The sequence below is a fragment of the Hypanus sabinus genome, chromosome 3 (assembly GCF_030144855.1).
Source record: "Hypanus sabinus isolate sHypSab1 chromosome 3, sHypSab1.hap1, whole genome shotgun sequence".
Taxonomy (NCBI): Eukaryota; Metazoa; Chordata; class Chondrichthyes; order Myliobatiformes; family Dasyatidae; genus Hypanus; species Hypanus sabinus.
This window is the reverse complement of record NC_082708.1, coordinates 53593801-53615733: the sequence shown is the minus strand read 5'-3', so window position 1 is coordinate 53615733 and position 21933 is coordinate 53593801. Positions and strand designations below refer to the sequence as shown.

At 41.2% G+C, this 21933-nt stretch overlaps 1 protein-coding gene across 2 annotated transcripts in view; it reads right to left on the bottom strand.

Annotated features, from left to right (window-relative positions):
• The window catches only part of edar (ectodysplasin A receptor), an 83200-nt gene extending 68227 nt beyond the window's left edge, over positions 1-14973 (bottom strand). For both annotated transcript variants that reach the window (XM_059964356.1, XM_059964357.1), the window contains exon 1: positions 14835-14973. The gene's annotated coding sequence lies outside the window, so the exon portion shown is untranslated. The remainder of the gene's footprint in view (positions 1-14834) is intronic.
• Between the last annotated feature and the right edge of the window lie 6960 nt (positions 14974-21933).

Here is a 21933-nt window from a genome sequence, read left to right as displayed (position 1 = left end):
TACGCATTTACAGAAGCTACATAAAATTCTATTTAACTTTTTTTAACATAGAAGTTCTAGTACAAATTAAATAGTAAAATCAGCCCAACAATTTTTCTTGTGTCTGTAAAACCTAAAACTTTTGTATGGAGCTTACATTTTTTTAATACCCTAAAGAAAAAGATGAAAGCTTTTCATGTATGGAGTACTATAAAGCTGAACAGATTAAAAAATCTATCATCTGCCAAGTTTGTTAGCTATAATTAAAATAACATTTCTTTCCTGTGGTAGAACAGAGTTGACAAGATTGAACAAATAGATATCTGAAATACTTCATACTTTACTTGCTTTAAGAAAAATGTTTAGGCACATCAGATTTTTTTTTTTAAAAAGTAGTAAAGTGAAATATTTTTATGTAATCTTTGTTAATTCATTTAATAAATCCAGTATCAATTTTGCATATTATTGCTGTACATAATTGATTAAATGCAATGTAAACTATACTTTGGATGTTCGTCTTTGGAAATTAACAACTGAAGAAGTGTATCACACATGAACATAGTTCATTCAAGATTATTATTACTCTCAGACTTCACATAAACATCAAAAAATTTTTCTCTTTAAAGATCAAGATTAATACTTTACTTTTCTTAACTGAATCACAAATTCCAAGCATAAATTTGTCACAAAAAGATCAGTATGTTAAAGCAACCATTTTGGAGGAAATATGGATTGGCTAAATTGTTCCAATCCAAGCTTCTCCCTTATGAGACAAAGTGCACCCACCCACCAGATTTCCATCATATTCCAGCCTGCGGACTTTTATATGAAAGTACAAGCCTGTTGGCCTGGAATGTACGAGTGTCTGAAGATGGTGAGATTGATGGTTTTGCACACTGACAGTTGGATATAGTTACTCAGACTATTTGCTGGGGCACGTCCTTTTGTTTCATCCTCAGACTTTTTGCCTCTGGAAATATATTATCAACATCATAAAATGAATGTAAAGGCACAGAGAATCATTAACTCTTGATTAATTATTATATATACTCCCCAAAGAAATTTTAATGTTTATGAGTAAGATCAACAACATTTAACATAGCTGTACTGTTTTATGTAACTATCTTGAGATTACCATAAGGATTCTCAGAGAATGGTCAAAGAAGTGGCAGATAGAATACACTAGCAGGGATGTGTACAGTCAGAAACTTTGCTAGAAGGTAGAAAGGCTCCCTGTTTATTTTCTAAATGGGAAGCATATTCATAAATTAGGGGTGCAAACATGCTTGCGAGTCATAGTGTAGGATTCTCCAAAGGATAACTTGCAGGCTGAGGTGGTAGCAAAGAATGCAGGTGCAGTGTTGGCATTCATTTCCAGTGGACAAGGATGTAATACTGTGGCTTTAAAAGCATTGGAGTACTGTGAGCAGTTTTGGGCTTCATATCTAGGAAAGGATGTGCTGGCATTGGAGAAGGTCCAGAGGAGGTTTACAAGAATGATTCTGGGAATGAAACACATGAGGAGTGTTTGATGGCTTGGGGCCTGTGCTTGCTAGTGCTTAGAAGATTGAGGATGATCACACTGAAACCGACTAAACATTGAAAGACCTAGATAGAGTGGACATGGAGAGGATGCTTCAATAGTGGGAGAGGCTAGGATCAGAGGTCAGAGCCTCAAAGTAGAATGAGGCGCTTTCGAACAGAGGGCCTATACCTAGCCCCTGGATTTCTAATTCCTAACTAGGACATGCAAGAAATAGAGGTTTTGGCAAAATCTGTGCAGGAGATACACTATTCACATGTCAGATTAATCACTTATCATCAGGTAAGAGAGAGGGGCCAAGACTACAATGGAAAAGTCTGTGGTAGGGTCAAAACCAAGGGAGTTCAAATGACAAAAGGTTGCTGTGGTGTTGGCTAAGAGAGGGTGGGGAAGACCTACAGATAATTTGTCTGGAGATGATATAAAGAGAAGGAAAATAATGAGGACAAAGGAGAGGAAAGTAGTGCTGGAGCTATGAAGTATAAAACACTATTGGAATAAGTCAATTATGTATTAACAGCATATAGCAAGGTTTCGAGCAAGTTTCTGTTTAAACTAATATGACAAAGTTCAAGGTGCACAACTACCAAGCAATAACTGTCTCCAACTTGGGAGTTTCTTTATCAGTTTCTTCCATCATTTAGCAAGATTGTCATGATCAGTTCTCCAACATTGACATCCTGGCATTCTCCAGTGAAAATACTTTGATCACAAGAGCATGTCACAGACTAGCTATTCCACTTTAAAATAACTCACCTGTTTGAGTCCCCAAAGTCTTTCTACTATTTGCAAGCCATCTAAGGGCAAGGTGGAATCCTTTGCACCGGAATGGATGAGTTCCGCCTCAAGGTATTTTAAGGGATTTGATATTATCCTGCATAGAGCAGTTTGCTTGATTGGCATCCTATCCAGTACCCTAGCTGTTTGTTTGGTCAATCCCAGTGGCAGCACTGCAGCAGATGTACAAGGTTTCTTTCATGCTGCTCTGAAATCCTTGTTCTCTACTGCTCGGAAGGATAGGAAGCAAATGTACGGAAGTGCTGCTCCATCTAGGGCTGTCTGTCTGGCTGGCTTGCAATAACAGTGTACAGGGACAGAGCCTCACTGACTGTTGAGCTTATTTAGGGCTGGAGACGGTCACCTATAAATAGAAGGAATCACAGCAGTCAACTGGGAGATGACCTGATGTTGGAAGAATGAATGCAGGGACATGCTGGAAGAAACAGTATACTCTAAAGGGTGTTTGGGTTACTGGTTGGTCATTGGAAGATTTAACACATTCTTACACAGATGAATGCAGCGTTGCATGCTTCTACTAAAGAGAAGCACAGAAAAGACCATCTCAATCCGCTCCAAAATCATACTTTTTAGGGAACTATAATGAATTAATATCATGATAGTCAAGAAAGGGAGTAGAGATAGCCCAGGAAATTATAGACCAATGAGTCTTACTTCAGTGGTTGGTAAGTTGATGGAGAAGATCCTGAGAGGCAGGATTTATGAACATTTGGAGAGGCAGAATATAACTAGGAATAGTCAGCATGGCTTTGGCAAAGGCAGGTTATGCCTTACAAGCCCAATTGAATTTTTTAAGGATGTGACTAAATACATTGATGAAGGTAGAGTAGTAGATGTAGTATATATGGCTTTAAGCAAGGCATTCGGTAAGGTACCCCATGCAAGGCTTATTGAGAAAGTAAGGAGTAAGTTGCTTTGTGGATCCAGAATTGGCCTCTCCACAGAAGTCAAAGAGTGGTTGTAAACGGGTCATATTCTGCACGGAGGTCAGTGACCAGTGGTGTGCCCCAGGAATATGTTTATAAATAACCTGGATGAGGAAGTGGAGGGATAGGTTAGTAAATTTGCTGATGACACAAAGGTTGGAGGTGCTGTGAACAGTGTGGCGGGCTGTCAGAGGTTACAGCAGGACATTAATAGGATGCAAAACTGGGCTGAGAAGTGGTAAGATGGAGTTCAACCCAGATAAGTGTGAGTGATTCATTTTGGTAGGTCAACTATAATGGCAGAATATAGTATTAATGGTAAGACTCTTGGCAGTGTGGAGAATCAGAGGGATCTTGGGGTCTGAGTCCATAGGACACTCAAAGCTGCAGTGCAGATTGACTGCGTGGTTAAGGCATACGGTGCATTGGCCTTCATCAACCATGGGACTGAGTTCAAGAGCCAAGAAGTAATGTTACAGCTATATAGGACTCTGGTCAGACCCCACTTGGAGTACTGTGCTCAGTTCTGGTCACCTCTCTACAGGAAAGATGTGGAAACCATAGAAAGGGTGTAGAGGAGATTTACAGGGATGTTGCTTGGATTGGAGAGATGCCTTATGAGAATAATTTGAGTGAACTTGGCCTTTTCTCTTTGGAGTGACAGAGGATGAGAGGTGACCTAATAGATGTGAATAAGATGATGAGAGGCATTGATCGTGTGGATAGTCAGAGGCTTTTCCCCCCAGGGCTAAAATGGCCAACACGAGAGGGGACAGTTTTAAGGTACATGGAAGTCAGTATAGAGGAGATGTCAGGGGCAAGTTGTTGTTGTTTACGCAGAGAGTGGTGAGTGCTTGGAATGGGCTGCCGGTGACAGAGGTGGAGGAGGATACGATAGGTTCTCTTAAGAGACGACTGGATAGGTTCGTGGAGCTTAGAAAAATAGAAAGCTATGGGTAACCCTAGGTAATTTCTAAAGTAAGGACATGTTCGGCACAGCATTGTTGGCTGAAAGGCCTGTATTGTGCTGTAGGTTTTCTAAGTTTCTATAGTCATGGAGAGACCTATGGTCTCGGCTGTTCCATGTAAAATGCATTAAGGGTTCACCGGGGATTATATAGACAATAAATAGCAAGTTAATGTAAATAGAAGATGCACAGTATCTCTCCCTAATCTTCAAAACCTAGTTCTGAAGATGCCGACAGGCAAAAATATGGGATGTTTTTGAAATCAATTTCTGTCATTCATTTGTGTTAATTTTGTACTGAGTTAGAACTGTTCTTTTGCTGGACAAAAACAATTCCTGATGTAGTTCAGTGGAAGTTATTGAAATATCTATACAAATATTTTCCCCATTTAGATTTATGTAGTTTATAAGACAATTGGACAGAATATACTGCATCTACTATGGAGGAAGAGTTAAGGTGTTTAATTTCTTTGAAAGTGGATACCTTGTCAAGCCTGAAAGAAATGCATAACCCAGGCAAGGGCGAATTTTGGATGGTGTGGAGGGAAAAGGGTATCCAGGTGTGTGTCTGCTGGAAGAAGTAATTCACATTCTAACTGTGCTATAAAAACACAAGGGAGAATATCATAAAGGCTTTTAATCACAATTTTTCAAACCTCTCAGCCTTCGTGGATTAGAGGCCTGCTCATGTTGTAGCATTGTTTCAAAAGGGAGGAAAGGGTAATGACAGGCCAGTGTCATTGCCCGCCACTGCAATGTATCAGAATCTTTTCCAAGGAAGAGAATAAATCTTCACTCGGAGAGTCATAGATTAATCTGGGTCAGTCAGTATCCATTTGTTAAGGGAATACTGTGTTTGACAACCTTGATTGCATTTCTTGAGGAGAAAAACAAAGAGTCAATGAGGGCAGTGTGTTAATATTTAAGTAATTTTGAGCAAGGTTCTGAAACGGTTCCATATGGCAGACTGGTTAAAAAAGTAAAAGCTTCTGGGATCAGAGAGCAAAGCTCGATCCAAAACTGGCTCAGTGCTGGAAAAAATGGACTGGAAGGCTGTTGTCAGTAGGGTTCCACAGAACGCAGTACTCTGTTCATTGTTTTCAGTGATTTATAGTAATGGTAACTTTACAGCCCAGGATTAAAATGTTTGTAAATGATACAAAAATGAACTATATTTTTGACAAGTAAGAAGAAAGCTTTGGACTACAGGAAAACAAATTGTGATCAGATGTTAGAAAAATAGCAATGGAAGAACCTCAGTCAATACACTAAGTCGTGTAGGAGGACAATGAGATCTTGGGATGAAGATATAGCTTAAATTCTATATACTACTAAAACTCTCCTGCTCTCTCTGTCTGTTTGTGACCTCCAAATAGCGCAAATGGTGCATTACAGCGGCACTTTTTTTTGGCTAAATCCACTTAAAATGCTCTAACTTACAGAATGCAGGCAAAGTTCAGGGTTATATATTCGTTTAAAATTGCTCACTCGCCAAAATCAACAGCCCCGCTTTCACCCGAGAGCCGATCCGCCATCATGGAAATTGGGACGTGACACCACGATGCATGCACATGGCCAGCCTCAGCAGCAACACCAAGCGGAGCAAAAGGGCAGGGCAGCTCTATTTTAATTCTCTCAAAGTGTGCCCCAACTAACCCTCGTTGTCTTTTGCACACTGGTCGTCTATCCTGTTGGTGTAGCCTTTCATTGATTCTATTATAGTTATTAGACTTATTAAGAATGCCTGCAAAAAAAGGAATCTCAGGGTCATATATGGTGACATATGGTGCCTATAAAAAGTATTCACCCCCCCTTGGAAATTCTCATTTTATTGTTTTACAATATTGAATCACAGTGGACTTAATTTTGCTTTTTTTTGGACACTGATCAACAGAAAATGACTCTTCTGTGTCAAAATGAAAACAGATTTCTACAAAGTGGTCCAAATTAATTACAAATATAAAACACAAAATAATCGATTGCATAAATATTCACCCCCCCCCCTTTAATATGACACACCAAATCATCACTGGTGCAGCAAATTGGTTCTAGAAGTCACATAATTAGTTAAATGGAGATCTGTTTTTGGAGACCTGTGTGTAGTCAAGGTGTTACAATTGATTGTAGTAAAAATACACCTGTATCTGGAAATCAAACTGCTGGTGAGTCAGTATCCTGGCAAAAACTACACAACAAGGACAAAAGAATGCTCCAAGCAACTCTGTGTAAAGGTAATTGGAAAGCACAAGTCAGGGGATGCATACAAGAAAATTTCTAAGTCACTGATTATCCCTTGGAGTACATTTTAAGTCAATCATCAAGAAATGGAAAGAACATGGCACAGCTGTAAAACTGCCTAGAGCAGGTTGTCCTCAAAAACTGAGTGACCGTGCAAGAAGTGACTAGTGAAGGGAGACCACCAAGAGACCTGTGACAATTCTGGAGGAGTTACGAGTTTCAGTGGCTGAGATGGAAGAAACTGTGCATACAACAACTGTTGCCCAGGTACTTCACCAGTTGCAGCTTCATGGAGAGTGGCAAAGAGAAAGCCACAGTTGAAAAAAGCTCAAATGAAATCTTGGCTAGAGTTTACCAGAAGGCACAAGGGAGACTCTGAAGTCAGCTGGAAGAAGGTTCTGTAGTCTGGCAAAACCAAAATTGAGTTTTTGGGCCATCAGACTAAATGCCAAATGCCAAACATCATCAAAACCATGCCAACCCTACCATGAAGCATGGTGGTGGCTGCATCATGCTGTGGGGATGCTTCACTGCAGCAGGTCCTGGAAGGCTTGTGAGGGTAGAGGGTGAAATGAATGCAGCAAAATACAGGGAAATCCTGGAGGAAAACCTGATGCAGTCTGCAAGAGAACTGTGACTTGGGAGAAGATTTATTTTCCAGCAAGACAATGGCCCCAAGCTCAAAGCCAAAGCTACATAGCAATGGCTTAAAAAACCCCAAAATTAATGCCCTAGAGCGGCCAAGTCAGAGTCCAGACCGCAATCCAATTGAGAATTTGTGGCTGAACTTGAAAAGGGCTGTTCACTCAAAGGGCTGTCCATGCAATCTGACAGAGCTTGAACAGTTTTGTAAAGATGAATGGGGAAAAATTGCAGTGTCCAAATATGCAAAGCTGATAGAGACTTATCCACACAGACTCAAGGCTGTAATTGCTGCCAAAGGTGCATCTACTAAATACTGACTTGAAGAGGGCAAATGCTGATGCAATTGATTATTTTATGTTTTTTTTGTTTGTAATTAATTCAGATCAATTTGTAGAGATCTGTTTTCACTTTGGCACAAAGGAGTCTTTTTCTGTGGATCAGTGTCAAAAAATATGTGATTCAATGTTGTAAAACAATAAAACATGAAAACTTCCGGGGGGGGGGGGGGGGAGAGGTGAATACTTTTTTTTTTTTTTTTTTTTTTTTTTTTTTTTTTTTTTTTTACAGACAATGTATTTTAATAATAAATTTACTTTGAACTTTTAATTTTGGCCCAGATGGGATGCATCGATGGTAGCTGTGGAGAGTTAGTTATGGTTCTGAAGTTATACAACATGGAATCAGGCCTTTCTAACCAACTCATCCATTCTGACCAAGAAGCCCATCTAAGCTAATTCTGTTTGACCCATGCCCCTCTGAAATTCCCCCATCTATTTGTCTGTTCAAATATCTTTTAACTTTGCCTCTACTTCTTCCAAGTTGCAGAGGCCAAGATCAATGTTCCAAACATCAATAGATTTGGGGGTGTTATCTGAGGACTAGAAAATTACAAAAGCTTTTTTGTTTTTCAAGCAAAAAGTGTGCTCAGATGAATCTAAGATTCAAGATTGTTCAATGTCACTTCCAGTACACAAGTGTAAAAATAATGAATTGTTACTCCAGATCCAATGCAGCACGATAAGATCAATTAGATAAAGAGCAGAATGAATATAAATACAATCCATCTATGCATATAAGCTATTTTGTGTATGTCTATAATGTGAAACTAGGCACAGGGACATCTGTACAAAAGGTGACTGGTTGGGGTGTGGAGGGGTGAGAAAGTGGGTGGAGGTGTTGATTAGCCTTACTGCTTGGGGAATGTAGTTGTTTTTGAGTCTGAATGCTATGTAGTCCCCTCCCAATGAGAATGGCACAAGCAGTCCACGAGCAGGGTGGGTGAGGTTCTCCATGACACAACCGGCCCTTTTCCAGCACCTTTCAGAATACATGTCCTTGATGATGGGTAGACCGGCGTTAGTAACACATTGGGCAGTTTGACTACCTGTTGTACAGTTTCCTGTCCTCCACGGTGCAGCTTCAAGTTCAAGCTCAGGCTTAATCATCATTCAACCATACATGAATATAGCCAAACAAAACAGCGTTCCTCCAGGCCCAAGGTGCAAAACACAGTGACTACAGCACGTAGTATATATGATTATGATATCCAAAAAACATAGTCATACAGTTCCAAAAAAAAACACATAGCTCAAGTCCCTAAGTGGCATGACTTGTAGATTAATGGTACATGGGATGTTGCCCTGGTCCAGCCTGTTCTTCCACTGAGTGAACACTAGAGGGCAGCACGAATGGGAGGCACTAGCCCCCAACTCATATCTGACTCCAGGACCCCCAAAGAGGCCTCTGCTCTCTTCCACACTGCCTCAGCATCGACAGCTACAACAGGCGACACCATGGCAAGAGGGCTTTGTCCACGGAACACAGGCAATGCAGCACTCCTGACGTTCATTTCGCCAATGACTCAGTGAATTGGACTCACAGTATTTTATACTACAGTCACAAGAAAAGCATCCAAGGCAACCATTGCGCTCTGCTTCAGCACAATAACGGTGCGCAAAAAGTCCAGATGCCAACACAACAAGTCCATTTCCATTGTAATTGAGCAATTTGCTGATGGGGTGGACCTTCAGTACCAGTACTTGATTCTTTTTTTATATCCAGCAGTGTCTTGCAATCATGGAAAAAACATAAAGGTCAAACAATTACAGATTTGGTTAGGCCACCGAGTCCAAGCGCACTGCCACCTCACTATTCCATACCAAGCAGTGGCGCAGCACCTTAGGAAGCTCTCTGTGGCACCCCTGTAGAAAGATGCGAGTACAGATGTGCACGGTCCAGCTCTCTTCACCCCCCTGATAACGCAGAAACATTGACGAGCTTTCCTGATTGTGTTCTGGGACCATGAGAGCACGTGTGAGGTGTGCACTCCGTGGAGTTAGAAACTGCTCACAGTTTCCACTGCTGTACCACCGATGTAAAGAGAGGAGTGAGTGCTGTGAGTTCTCAGGAAGTTAATCACCATCTCCTTTGACTTCCTGACACTGAGAAAGAGGTTATTGGCCTGGCACCAGACCTCAAGCCCTTTCATCTCCTCTCTGGAGGCCATCTCATTGTTGTTAGCGATGAGCCCTTCAATTATCATGTCATTGACGAACTTGATGATAATCACTCCAGTGTTTGGCCATGCAGTCATGTGTGAGCATTGGGCTCAGCACAGCCCTGCGGTGAGGGGTGGGGGGGCTCCCATGTTGAGAATAACAGGGAGGGAGGAGCATTCTCACTATCTGAGCTCTGTTGGTTAGGAAATCCACCACCCAGTTGCACAGTGGTGTGTTTTGACTGATGAGTTGGAGTATGCTCACCAGGTTCTGTGGGACAATAGTGTTAAACATTGAACTGAAATCCAGAAACAGCATTCTGACATAAGTGTCCTCGTTTTCTAGCTGTGTCAGGGCATCTGTCATAGGGTGGTTCTGTTGGCGAACAAATTGATGAGTGTCCAAATGTGGCAGGAACTGAGTTTTGATATGTGCCATTACCATCTGTTCAAAGAACTTCATGATGATTGGTGTCAATGCCACCAAGCATTAGTCGTTTAGTTCAGAAGGTGTAGAGTTTTTTGGTACAGGGCTGATGGTGGGGACAGCAGCCTGGACAATTGAAGTGTTGAAGATGTCTGTGAGTTGGTGTGCATATTTCCTGAGTATTCAGTTTGGGATTATGTCTGGCTCAGCTGTTTTACAGTGTTTGTTTCTCTGCAGAGTCCTTCTCACGTGTGCTGCTGTTATAGACAGTGGCTGCTCACATGGGAGGGGGTAGCTTTTGTGCCTGGCACTCAGTCGCAGGATCAAAGTTGTTTCGATCATTAGGGAGGGAAGCAGCACCAGCACAGTTGATGCTATTTTTGTTGTGTAGTCAGTGATGGCCTTGCTGCCCAGCCACATATGGCGGGGATCGTTAGTGGACCGGTGTCCATGAATTTTCTATGTGTGGGTTGACTTTGCCCTTTTGATGTCTAAGACAAAGCTTCTCCTGGCTGCTCTGACAGCTGTTCTGTCTCCAGAAACTACGCACGTCAGTATAACCTTACTACGCAGACTTCAACAAAAAAATAATTAGGGTCAGATTGTGCAGGCATAGTCAATGAGAGTAGTGCAGTTGATGTGATATACAGATAGGAAATTTCAAAAGGCACTTGATAAGGTGCCACATACTAGATTTGTCAACAAGACAGAAAGTAATAAAAAAAAATGTACTGCAGCAATAGAGTTAGAACTTTGACTGAATATCGTGTTTTTTTTTGTTTTGAGGGATTGCTCTGTGGCATTCCTAAAGAATTGGTACCATGGTCACCACTCTTGTTAATGTACTTTAATGACCGTCTCTGGTGTTGAGGCCAACATTTCCAAATGTCATTAATTACAGGTGTGGTTAACTGTGAGGAGGAGAACAACAGAATAGGAGATACGGACATGCTGGTAGAATAGGAAAAATGAGAAATGGGGGGGGGGGGGAAGAAAAACGCACTTGGAAACCTGGAGTTCATAAATAAACGTATGGAGTTCAATATTGGGAAAGTCATGATCATTAGTAAAAAAAACTGATTCAGCTACAATTGCACAGTGCCCAGCTCTAGGATCCCACTTTAGAAAGGTTGGAAAGGCTTTAACATAGGTGAAGAGACTTACCAAAATGATTGTAGGAATGAGGAATTTTAGTTAAATGGATAAACTGGAGAAGTTGGTACTGTCCTCCTTCCAACAGAGCAGGTACTAAAAGGATTTATGGATGGAAACACTTTCCATTTGGCTGAGAGAACAAGAAGAAAGGGTCATGAGGTGATTAGTACAAGAATCAAGAGTGACGTGTGTACGTGTGGTGTATTATGTATTTAGGAACTGGAATGGACTGCCAGGGGTAGCAGTTCAATTCTCTCATTTAAAAGGAGTTGGACAAGTATCGGAAAGGAAAACGAACTTCCCAGATGCAGGGGCTTGGGACCATCTGCATTTCTCCAGCATGGGGTGGGGGGCAACAGTCCAAAGGATCTCCTGTGCGATAACCATTTTGTGATTCTGCTGTTTGATGAATATCAACAATAGTAGCAGCACAGGGAGCATCACATCTAGATGCATCATAGCTTGGTTTAGCAATAGCTCTGCATGAGACCATCAGAAACTGTAGAGACTTACGAATGCAGGATGGAAACTAAACTGCCATCCAAGTCTTGCTGTTTGATAAAGCAACCAACACAATCAAAGAACCCCTCCCATGCTGAACATTCTCTCCTCTTCCCCCTCCATTGGGTATAAAATACAAAAGGCTGAAAGCATATATCAGACTGAAGGACAGCTTCTATCCTATTGTCATAAGACTACTGAATGACCCACCAGAATGACAAAATGGACTCCTGACCTTATAATCCATCTCCTAAGAGAATTGCACTGTATTGTCTCCCTGCATTTTGTCTGTAACTGCAATGTTCTATTCTGCACTGTTATTGTCTTCCCATTTAGTACCTCAGTGTGTGGTACAGATGGAATGCAAGACAAATATTTTCACTGTGTCTCTCCACATGTGACAATAATAAACCGTTTTATCATTGCAAATGGTTCTAGTCATTATATTACAGGATGTAATTATGCCAGTGAGGTGCAGTGGAGATTTGAGGGTATTAATTGGACAGGAAATTGTAGCGATTAAGAAGAATTAGGTAAGCTCTGTTTTCTTTGGAACACAGGAGAATTTGATTGAAAGTATAAAATTATAAAGGGCCTGGATAGAGTAAGTAGGGGGCACTTATTTCCTTAAGAGTGGCCAAAAACCAGGGGCATATACTTAATTTGTGGAGAGGTGAGATGTGGAAAAACCTTTTACAAGTAAGAGTGGAAAGAACCTGAGATTTCCTGCCTGGAAGACTGGTACAAGCAGAAACTCCCATTACACTTTCAAGACCTTTGATGTAAATTTGAAGAGCCACCACTTGCATGTTTATAGACCAATGCTGTAAAATGGAATTAGACTAGCATTTGTCTTTCGACCAACATAAATATTCTGGACTGATAAGCCTCTTGTGTTGTAAATTTCCTGTTTCTTTGACATAGTAATTAATGTAACATAGTATTTTAAACAGTATTCAATATGATGCAGAGGAAAACTCTGCTTTGCCAAACCTCCACTGCTTTACAGAAACACACACACACTCGTGGAAGGCTTTGGAAGTGAACCTTGAGGAACAAATCCAGAGCTGGAGTTCCCAGGGAGGCGCCACGTTGAAATCTACACGGAATGGCGACTCCTGCAATGCTACTGGCGCCGGACTGTATTGGCCTGTCGTTCCTTTGGATTTATTAGCTGTCATGTATAGGAGGAGCCTGCTGCATGGTTAACAGCTTGCTCTCATGTCGTACTGCCCTGGTTTGTGTATTGGTTGTGTATTGACACGTAAAGAACTTGGATGCAATATCCTTGGCTGACCCTGACCAATGGAGGGCCTTCCTCAAATATAATGCAGATAATAACTTACTTGCTGTACATCCTAAATTTCCACAGAGTTTTGTGGCTACAAGTCCTGTAAACACATATTAAAAACTACAAAAGCTTTTAAATAAAGTACAACTGGAATGTGTTCTTAATTTATCTATTACTTTTTCAGCTTCATTGTATCCAAGGACGTTCAGTATTCCAGTCCTTACACATGCTGGAAAATATCATTCAACAAAATAGGAGAGAGAATATTACAGCACAGTACAGGCCCTTCAGCCCACAGTGTTCTGCTAACCTCTTAATTTACTTTTAACCCACTCTAAGATTAATCTAACTCTTCCCTCCCACAGAGCCCTCCATTTTTCTAAAAAAAAAATGTGCCTAAGAATGTCTTAAAGGCCCCTAAATAAGATTGATGCAAGTTATTTTGAGTTTATGCCAAGTTGTAAAAATATTGTTTTTCTTAGCATGCTTTTGTAAATTATATGTGAAAGATAAAAGTGGAATTAGTAGTGTATTGCTTAATTTGGTTACATGTTTTAACATATTTTGTGCTTCTATTGACATGATTTTCTCCATCTCTTCAGTCCAAATTAAAGTTTATGAATAAATTTGCACTGGATTTACTGTAAAACGATTAAGGATAATTCAAGCACAGCAAAGCCCTGTGATTTTCTGCCTCTCCCCATTTCCACCAAAAAACAATAAAACTGCTTCTGATTGACATCTCTCAGTACTGGGGTATCTGAAATTACAAAACTGTGGCCTATACCACTTAGATTTTTGGACAGCCTTAAGAGTGAATTTTTAACAGCTTTACTTGAAATTGATGTATTGGCAGGAATACTGATTTTTTAAAATTGTTAACGGACAGCTGAAACAAATTAGCCATCATAAAGTAAACAAGACAGGTAGAAGTATAATGGACTGTAACATTGTACTTCATTGCACATAATATTAAAATAACATTACAATAATGAAAATGATTACTGTACCATGAAGCTTCTTATTGGGAGCCACACTGTAACCATGTTACGATTCATTTACTAAATACAGTATAATTCTATTCTTTTTAGGATCACTGCTTTATTTACTTGGAGGAGAGTTTTGCTCAACTGGATAATGTTGATTATTTGTTTTACATGGGAAGATAATAGTTTTCCCTCTTTAGTGTTCTTGCATGTGTCTTTACTGAAAGCACATATCTAAATAGTGGTCAGATAGTGTCTTCATTTCTAGTTTAGGTGTATGTTTTGGAGAAGTATTGCAATTTTTGGTTTAATCAATCTTGTTACAGATTTAGTTTACCTACTTTAACCAAAACAATTACTGTCTAGTTAACCACAAAGTACACATCTAATATTATTTGAGTACAGATTTATTTAAAATAATAAAAGTATGACATATCACCATGTGTTGAACTCTGCATTAAAATATGAAAAAAAATCGCGAGCTTTTAAAGCATTCAGTTTGAGAGAATGAAACGAGAATTGGCATTTAAAAGGTTAAATGATATTTGCTCTACATGTTAAAAAGTAACAAAACATTCAATTTGTAAAACTGTGTTGAAAGTGTTGTACATTATACAATGATAATCTGCTCGATAACTGTTCTTATTCGTAGCGAGAACATTTTAAACCGACCTCGTTAAATGTTAGTATGTCCCTAGACCGTATACTTCGTCGACTGCGAATATGAAAGTTAATACAACCAACTCGCCTTAAAGTTCTCTCTCTGTTCGTAATCTTCCAATTCTCAGCGCATTGTCGTAATGTTACATTCGAATATGTAAAACAAATAGAATTATTCGCAGCCTAACACCATGCAAACCTAAGGGTCTGGAGGAACTTACCTGAGTTCGCAACTATCACCGGGCGATGGATGAACATGAAGGCAGTGCTGGGTTGCCAACAGACTTTTAGCCAAGTAGCTGCAGCCTGCAGGTAGTTGTCTGTTCAACCTTGCGCTCCGACGGAACTCGCGTTTGTCCGCCCGGCTCCTCAGACTTCACTACGTTCACTCCTCCCTCCCTCCTCCCTCCTCCCTCCCTCCCTCACGTCACTGCTTCGCATCTGAGCAGGGACACGGTCCTCGCTGAATCGCGCCCCCTAGCGGCGGTGCTCGGACGTCCCACGGCAGAGCGCACACCTGGAACGCAGGTGAGGTAAAATCCAGAACCGCGGCGTCTCGCCGTCCGTGGAAAAAATTGGGCTATGGATGAAAACGTACCACCACAATGAAACGATTTCTCTCAGCATCACCCCTCATTTAGCTTTTACTCTTCCCTTTCTCTCAGTCTCTGGTTGTGTTTTCTTTTTGCTTTATTTCTTTGTTTCATTGCCCATGCTTCATTGCTCTTTTAACCTTCTCAATTGCCCCCAACTCATTCCTTGTATTTCCTTTCCATGTTGCTTCACATATGCACTGTAAGTTCTCTCCTCAATATTGTTAATATTTCTACTTCAAAACCATAAGATTCAGGAGCAGAATTAGGCCATTTGACCGATCCAGTCCACTCCGCCATTTCATCATAGTTGGTCCACTTTTCCTCTCAGCCCCAATCTCCTGCCTTACCCCCATGTCCCTTCATGCCCTGACCAATCAAGAATCTATCAACCTCTGCCTTTCTTTTTCAGTATTTTTGTTGATTTCTTACAAAAAAGAACACTGAGTACAGGAGGATGTATATCATATATCAATTACAATATATGTGAATCACACTTATAGTCTCATTACCCCATATTCATGTAAATTACATGAATCGTAATATTGAAAAGTAGTAATTTTATTATACAATATAATCTAAACCCATTACCAAGAAAAGCTGTTTGGTAAAGAAAGAAAAAGAAAAAAAATCCTTATCATATAGTAAAACATTATTAGCCAATATCTGTACTTGATAACAAATCAAAGATTTTGAAAGTCCCCACAATGTTAGAAAATCTTGTCTTAGCTTGGAGGGCATTATGCTTAGGAGGAAGGGTGTTGCTCCACCTACTCACGCTCAATGGCTAAGCCATGTTATGTCATGCTTAAGTTGAGAGAAGATTCATTGTTCAATTTCTGAATCAACCTCTGCCTTAAATATACATAAAGACTTGGCCTCCACAGCTGCCTGTGGCAATGATTCCGCAGATTCACTACCCTCTGGCTAGATAGATTCCTCCATATCTCTGATTTAAAAGGAAACCCTTCTATTCTAAGGTTGTGTCCCCTAGTTTTAGACACTCCCACCATAGGAAATATCCTCTTCACATTGAAATTACTGTCACTGAAATCGAGCAATTCAGTTCGCTTCACCCATAGCATGTAACTCATGCTCCTTACATTAAAAAATTGCCAACGTTATAACCGTCTTTCCTTGTTTTAGCATTCACTTATTCTCTTTGTTTTCCTCCTTTTTTCCCCCAATTCCTTTTTTTTAAGAGTCTCATTTTGTGAAACGTTTTCAACATTAGAACTGTTTTTTTAAAAACCAGTGGAGGCCAGGGTAGACTCCGGCAAAATGAAAGGATTTTCTCCCTCTTTAGTCACTTGCCCTAAGCAATTAGGCTATGGAGTATATCCCTAAGGTGGGACAGATCAATGACCCGAGCTGGACTAGGTTCTTGGGAGTGTTGGAGCAAATGGATATTCCTCACCAGATGCATCAGGTAGGTGGTCCTTGTCATAAGGATCAGGCCACTCTATTTCTTCCTCTACCTTTCGTGGACTTTGAAGGTGCACAAACTCACACCTGTTCCGTCTGATTTCACCTCGTGATGTTCTGATCACAAACTCACACCTGTTCTGTCTGATTTCCCCATGTAACGTTCTGATCACAAACTCACACCTGTTCCGTCTGATTTCCCCTGGTGATGTTCTGATCACAAACTCACACCTGTTCCGTCTGATTTCACCTCGTGATGTTCTGATCACAAACTCACACCTGTTCTGTCTGATTTCCCCATGTAACGATCTGATCACAAACTCACACCTGTTCCGTCTGATTTCCCCTGGTGATGTTCTGATCACAAACTCACACCTGTTCTGTCTGATTTCCCCATGTGACGTTCTGATCACAAACTCACACCTGTTCCGTCTGATTTCCCCTGGTGATGTTCTGATCACAAACTCACACCTGTTCCGTCTGATTTCCCCTGGTGATGTTCTGATCACAAACTCACACCTGTTCCGTCTGATTTCCCCATGTGACGTTCTGATCACAAACTCACACCTGTTCCGTCTGATTTCCCCTGGTGATGTTCTGATCACAAACTCACACCTGTTCTGTCTGATTTCCCCATGTGACGTTCTGATCACAAACTCACACCTGTTCCGTCTGATTTCCCCTGGTGATGTTCTGATCACAAACTCACACCTGTTCCGTCTGATTTCCCCTGGTGATGTTCTGATCACAAACTCACACCTATTCTGTCTGATTTCCCCATGTGACGTTCTGATCACAAACTCACACCTGTTCTGTCTGATTTCCCCTGGTGATGTTCTGATCACATACGATCGTGGTGCATGCTGCTGGACTTTGGTTCCATTGGTGAATTGGACCCAAACAGCTTGGCCACTCCTGAGCGGCGACAAAGATTTTGCTCTGTGTCTGAGATCATGCATGCTCTTCATTTTCTCCTGCTGTGTTGTCTCAAATGTTCTCACTTTGTCTCAGTCCAGTAAGTGAGGCTGGAGAAGGGAAGGAAGAAGGGGCAGGCTCGTTCTCAGTCTCCGCCCCATTGACAGCTCTGATGGACTGCAGCCATTCGCAAGAGGTGTGTAGCGATAAGCTAGCAAAGCTTTGTAGGGGTCCTTTGCCCTCAGTGCGAGACTCTTCACAGTCTGCACTGCTCTTCCCACTTCTCCATTTGCCCGTGGGTACTGTGGACTGTTTGTCCGGTGTTTGAACTCACAGTGCCTAGCATAGGCTTTGAACTCTAAGCTGACAAATTGTGAACACTTGACTGACACAAGTGTCTCTGGTATTCCATGGTGAGTGAATACAGCTTTCCTGCTGCTGAGGATGTAGAGGACAAATTGGACATCTCAACATCCTGTGAGTACAATCCACAGTGAGAAGATATTTGTCTCTTTCCAACTCAAAAATATCTGTGCCTGCAATTTGCCGTGGAAAGTCTGGGAGCTCTGTGGGACAGAGGGGTTCAGCATAATCTTGTGCCTTTCTCTGCACGCTTCACATTGCTTTACATTGTCTCCCAGCTGTGTGCTCAGACCAGGCCACCACACCGAATGCCTTGCTCTTAGGCGACATTATTCAATACCTTGATGTCCTTGGTGTATTTGACTGATGATTTTGGCGTGCATAGATGCAGGAATGATGAGTCTGGAGCCCTTTAGCAACAAACTATCAAGAATGGTGAGTGTGTCTCTTTCAAGCCAGTAAGGTCTGAGTTGGTGAGCTCCCTTTGGAATGGCTGGCCACCCACATTCACAGTACTGTATGACCCGGCTGCAGATCTGGTCCTTTTCAACTCAGAACCAGAATCAGAATCAGGTTTATTATCAATGGCATGTGACATGAAATTTGTCAACTTAGCAGCAGCAGTTCAATGGAATACATAACATAGAAGAAAAAAAATAATAAAGTAAATTTAAAAATAATAATAAATAAACAACTAAATCAATTACTGTACACATATATTGAATAGATTTTAAAAAGTACAAAAACCAGAAATACTGTATATTAAAAAAAGTGAGGTAGTGTTCATAGGTTCAGTGTCTATTTAGGAATTGGATGGCAGAGGGGAAGAAGCTGTTCCTGAATCGCTGAGTGTGAGCCTTCAGGCTTCTGTACCTCCGACCTGATGGTAACAATGAGAAAAGGGCATGCCCTGGGTGCTGGAGGTCCTTAATTGATGCCGTATTTTTGAGACACCGCTCCCTGAAGATGTCCTGGGTACTTTGTAGGCTAGTGCCCAAGATGGAGCTGACTAGATTTACAACCTTCTGCAGCTTCTTTCGGTCTGTACAGTAGCCCCTCCATACCAGACAGTGATGCAGCCTGTCAGAATACTCTCCATGGTACATCTATAGAAGTTTTTGAGTGTATTTGTTGACATGCCAAATCTCTTCAAACTCCTAATGAAGTATAGTCACTGCCTTGCCTTCTTTCTAACTACATCGATATGTTGGTAGCAGGTTAGATCCTCAGCTGAGGAGGCTGACGAGTGGCTCGAGGTCTGTTTCAAGCAGGAATTTAGTGCCTATCAAGTAGGACAAGCCCACATGACAGCCAGTGTCCCCTTTTCGATTTGTGCATGACGTTCAGTAGGAGTCAGTTCTCGTAATGCATATGCTACCGGTTTCCACGCACCACTGTAGTATCGCATGAGCAATTCACCTGAGACGTAGGAAGAGGCATCTGCTGAGACCTTGGTTGCCTCGTTTGGATCAAAGAACATCAATGTTGGTGGAGAGATAAGCTCTGCTTTAAATGATGAGAATGACTTCTCCTGTGATGTGTCGTAGATCCAAATGTTTCTCTGAGAGAGGAGGTCACTAGTGGCTTTGTTTTCTCTGCCAAATCTGGAATGGACTATCCCAGCTGGTTGGCCGTGCCACGGGAGCTGCGAGTCTCTGATACATTTGTAGGTTGTTCACGTTCCAAACTCCAGCCAGTTTGCCTGAACCTGGTTGCACTCCCTCTGAGGACAGTTGGTGGCCAAAGAACTTCAAATTCTCAAATTTACATTTGCTTTTGTTCAGGATGATTCCAGCCTGTTTCAGTTTCTCCAAGGCAGCTTCCACTCTTTTCTTATGTTCTTCGCTTGAGCCTCCGAAGATAAATATATCATCCATGTGGTAGACTACTCTTTCCAGTCCCTCCAAAATTTGGTCATCCTCACCTGAAAGAGCTCCGGGCTGACGAGAAGCCAAAAGGGAGTCCCTTGAAGACACAGCACCCATATGGTGTGATAGAGCTTGTGAGCTTCTGTGACTTGGGAGCAAAATGGATCTGCCAGAACCCTGAGTTTACATCTATTTTGGTGAAGAAGTTTGTTCTACCCAGCGTACCCAATGTGTTCTCAACAGAGGACAGAGTAAACTTCTCCTGCCTCACTGCATTGTTCAATTTTGTCAGATCAACACAGATCCCACTGTGCCATCTGGCTAGGGAACAGGAACAAAGCCCACACAGCAGTCAGTAGGGCCTTTCATTCTAGTTATGATGTCAAATGCCTCCATTCTCTCTGTTCAGCTTTGGCTTTGTTCATCAATAGAACTGGTATACGCCTGTATGTGGACAGAGACTAGGGCGTCACTCCTGGCCTCAGTTGGATAAGGTACACTTTTTTCAGTACCCCTGCAGGCCTGTGAATAACTCCGGATATTTCTCCTACCACTGAACATTGTTTAGTGAATCCAACCTTGCAGTGAGGTTCAGTTTCTTGATGGTCAGCTCGCCTGTCCCCTTTCTCTGCAGTCTTTCTGAATGCATCTTGTTTCCCCTCATATATCACATTTTGCTTTCCTGTGAAATATACTTTGTATTTCTCCTGCACTGTTTTGTTCTCCTTTTTCTGAGCATCTGTCAGTCCCAATCCACCCATGATATCATTTGCCTTGTCCCACAAGCAGTATATCAGTGTGCCTACTTGATGCTCTTCTGAAGCCTGAGTGAAATTCCTTGCACCCTAAATCTCTCAAAGCATCTGAGCCATCTCTCAAAGTCCCCTGGTTTAAAGAAATCAAATATCTCAGGAGGCTTTATTAGTCAAGTAGACGTAGCTATTGCAGGTACTTGCTCCATTTCCCTGTTTGTTTGTTTGTTTGCTTATTTATCATTTTATTTATTTGGACTACAAAAGTCTTCTTTTTTCTCCCTGAGAGTTTGACTGACTTCTCTGTTGTGTCTGTGTCTCTGTGCGCTTCCCCAGGCTAGTGGCCCACAGATTAATGTATCCACTTTTGGGTGTAGCTTGAAGGCATTGCTCTCAACCCTGGTTAGTTCTTTGCTCCTGTAGTGCATATACAGGTGTGCGCCACTTAACGTCCATTTGGACAATATCCAATCACATATACATCTGTAGTCCCGATCGGAGAACGTGACATAGCAGATATAACCAATCTTGTGTATTGCGTGTCTCTTGAGTGTAGTAACGTTACCTCTCTGTTTAATTTTCTTTTGAAAATATTAGTGTAAAGCGCATCATGGCTTCCAAACACTGCAAAACCACTCCCAGTGATAGCAGTAGTTTAAAAAGTGAAAAAAATTAAAAAGTTTAAAAAGAAATAAAACATTATAGTATATGTATGTATTATAGTGTACAGTACACAGTTTTAGTGTAAGTTCTTGGCTATTTAGTCAACACAGGTAGACTACAGTACTCCATATAGGTTTGCTAAGTATAGAATATGATGTTCGCACAATGTCCAAATCACATAACGTCTGATTTCACAGAACGTATCGTGGACATTAAGCAATGCATACCTGTAATTAGCAAACTAGCACAGGCAATTTAGGTTGATAAGTCTCACCGTCTTACTGCAAATTCTTTCTTATTGGGGATTTCTCTTGGTCGGTAGCATCAATTCATTAGTGACCGGGCACTTCTGACCCCATGTTGTGTCAGCACACCAGGACAGGATACTCAACGGAACTTTATTGATAACAGCTCGTAAAGAATGTGAACTCCTCCCATGTGGCTGTGGCTAACCGAGTGGCACTGTTAACTACCACAACAGTTTGTAGAAAACAGCATTCTGCCATTTTTTACCAAACCAGAACTAATTATCTAATCCATTTGATTTGGAAAGCGCACCATTAAAAAGCTATCAAACTGCAGGAAAAATATTACAACAAAAATGTCATTATTCAAAAATATGTATTGAAATAAAATAACAATTGTTATAATGCAAAAATGGTTTTAGCACTTGACAGTAGCCTCATTATTTAGTGAACTGGTAAAACATAGCTTTTTCCTTAGTTCAGTAAACAATAGAAT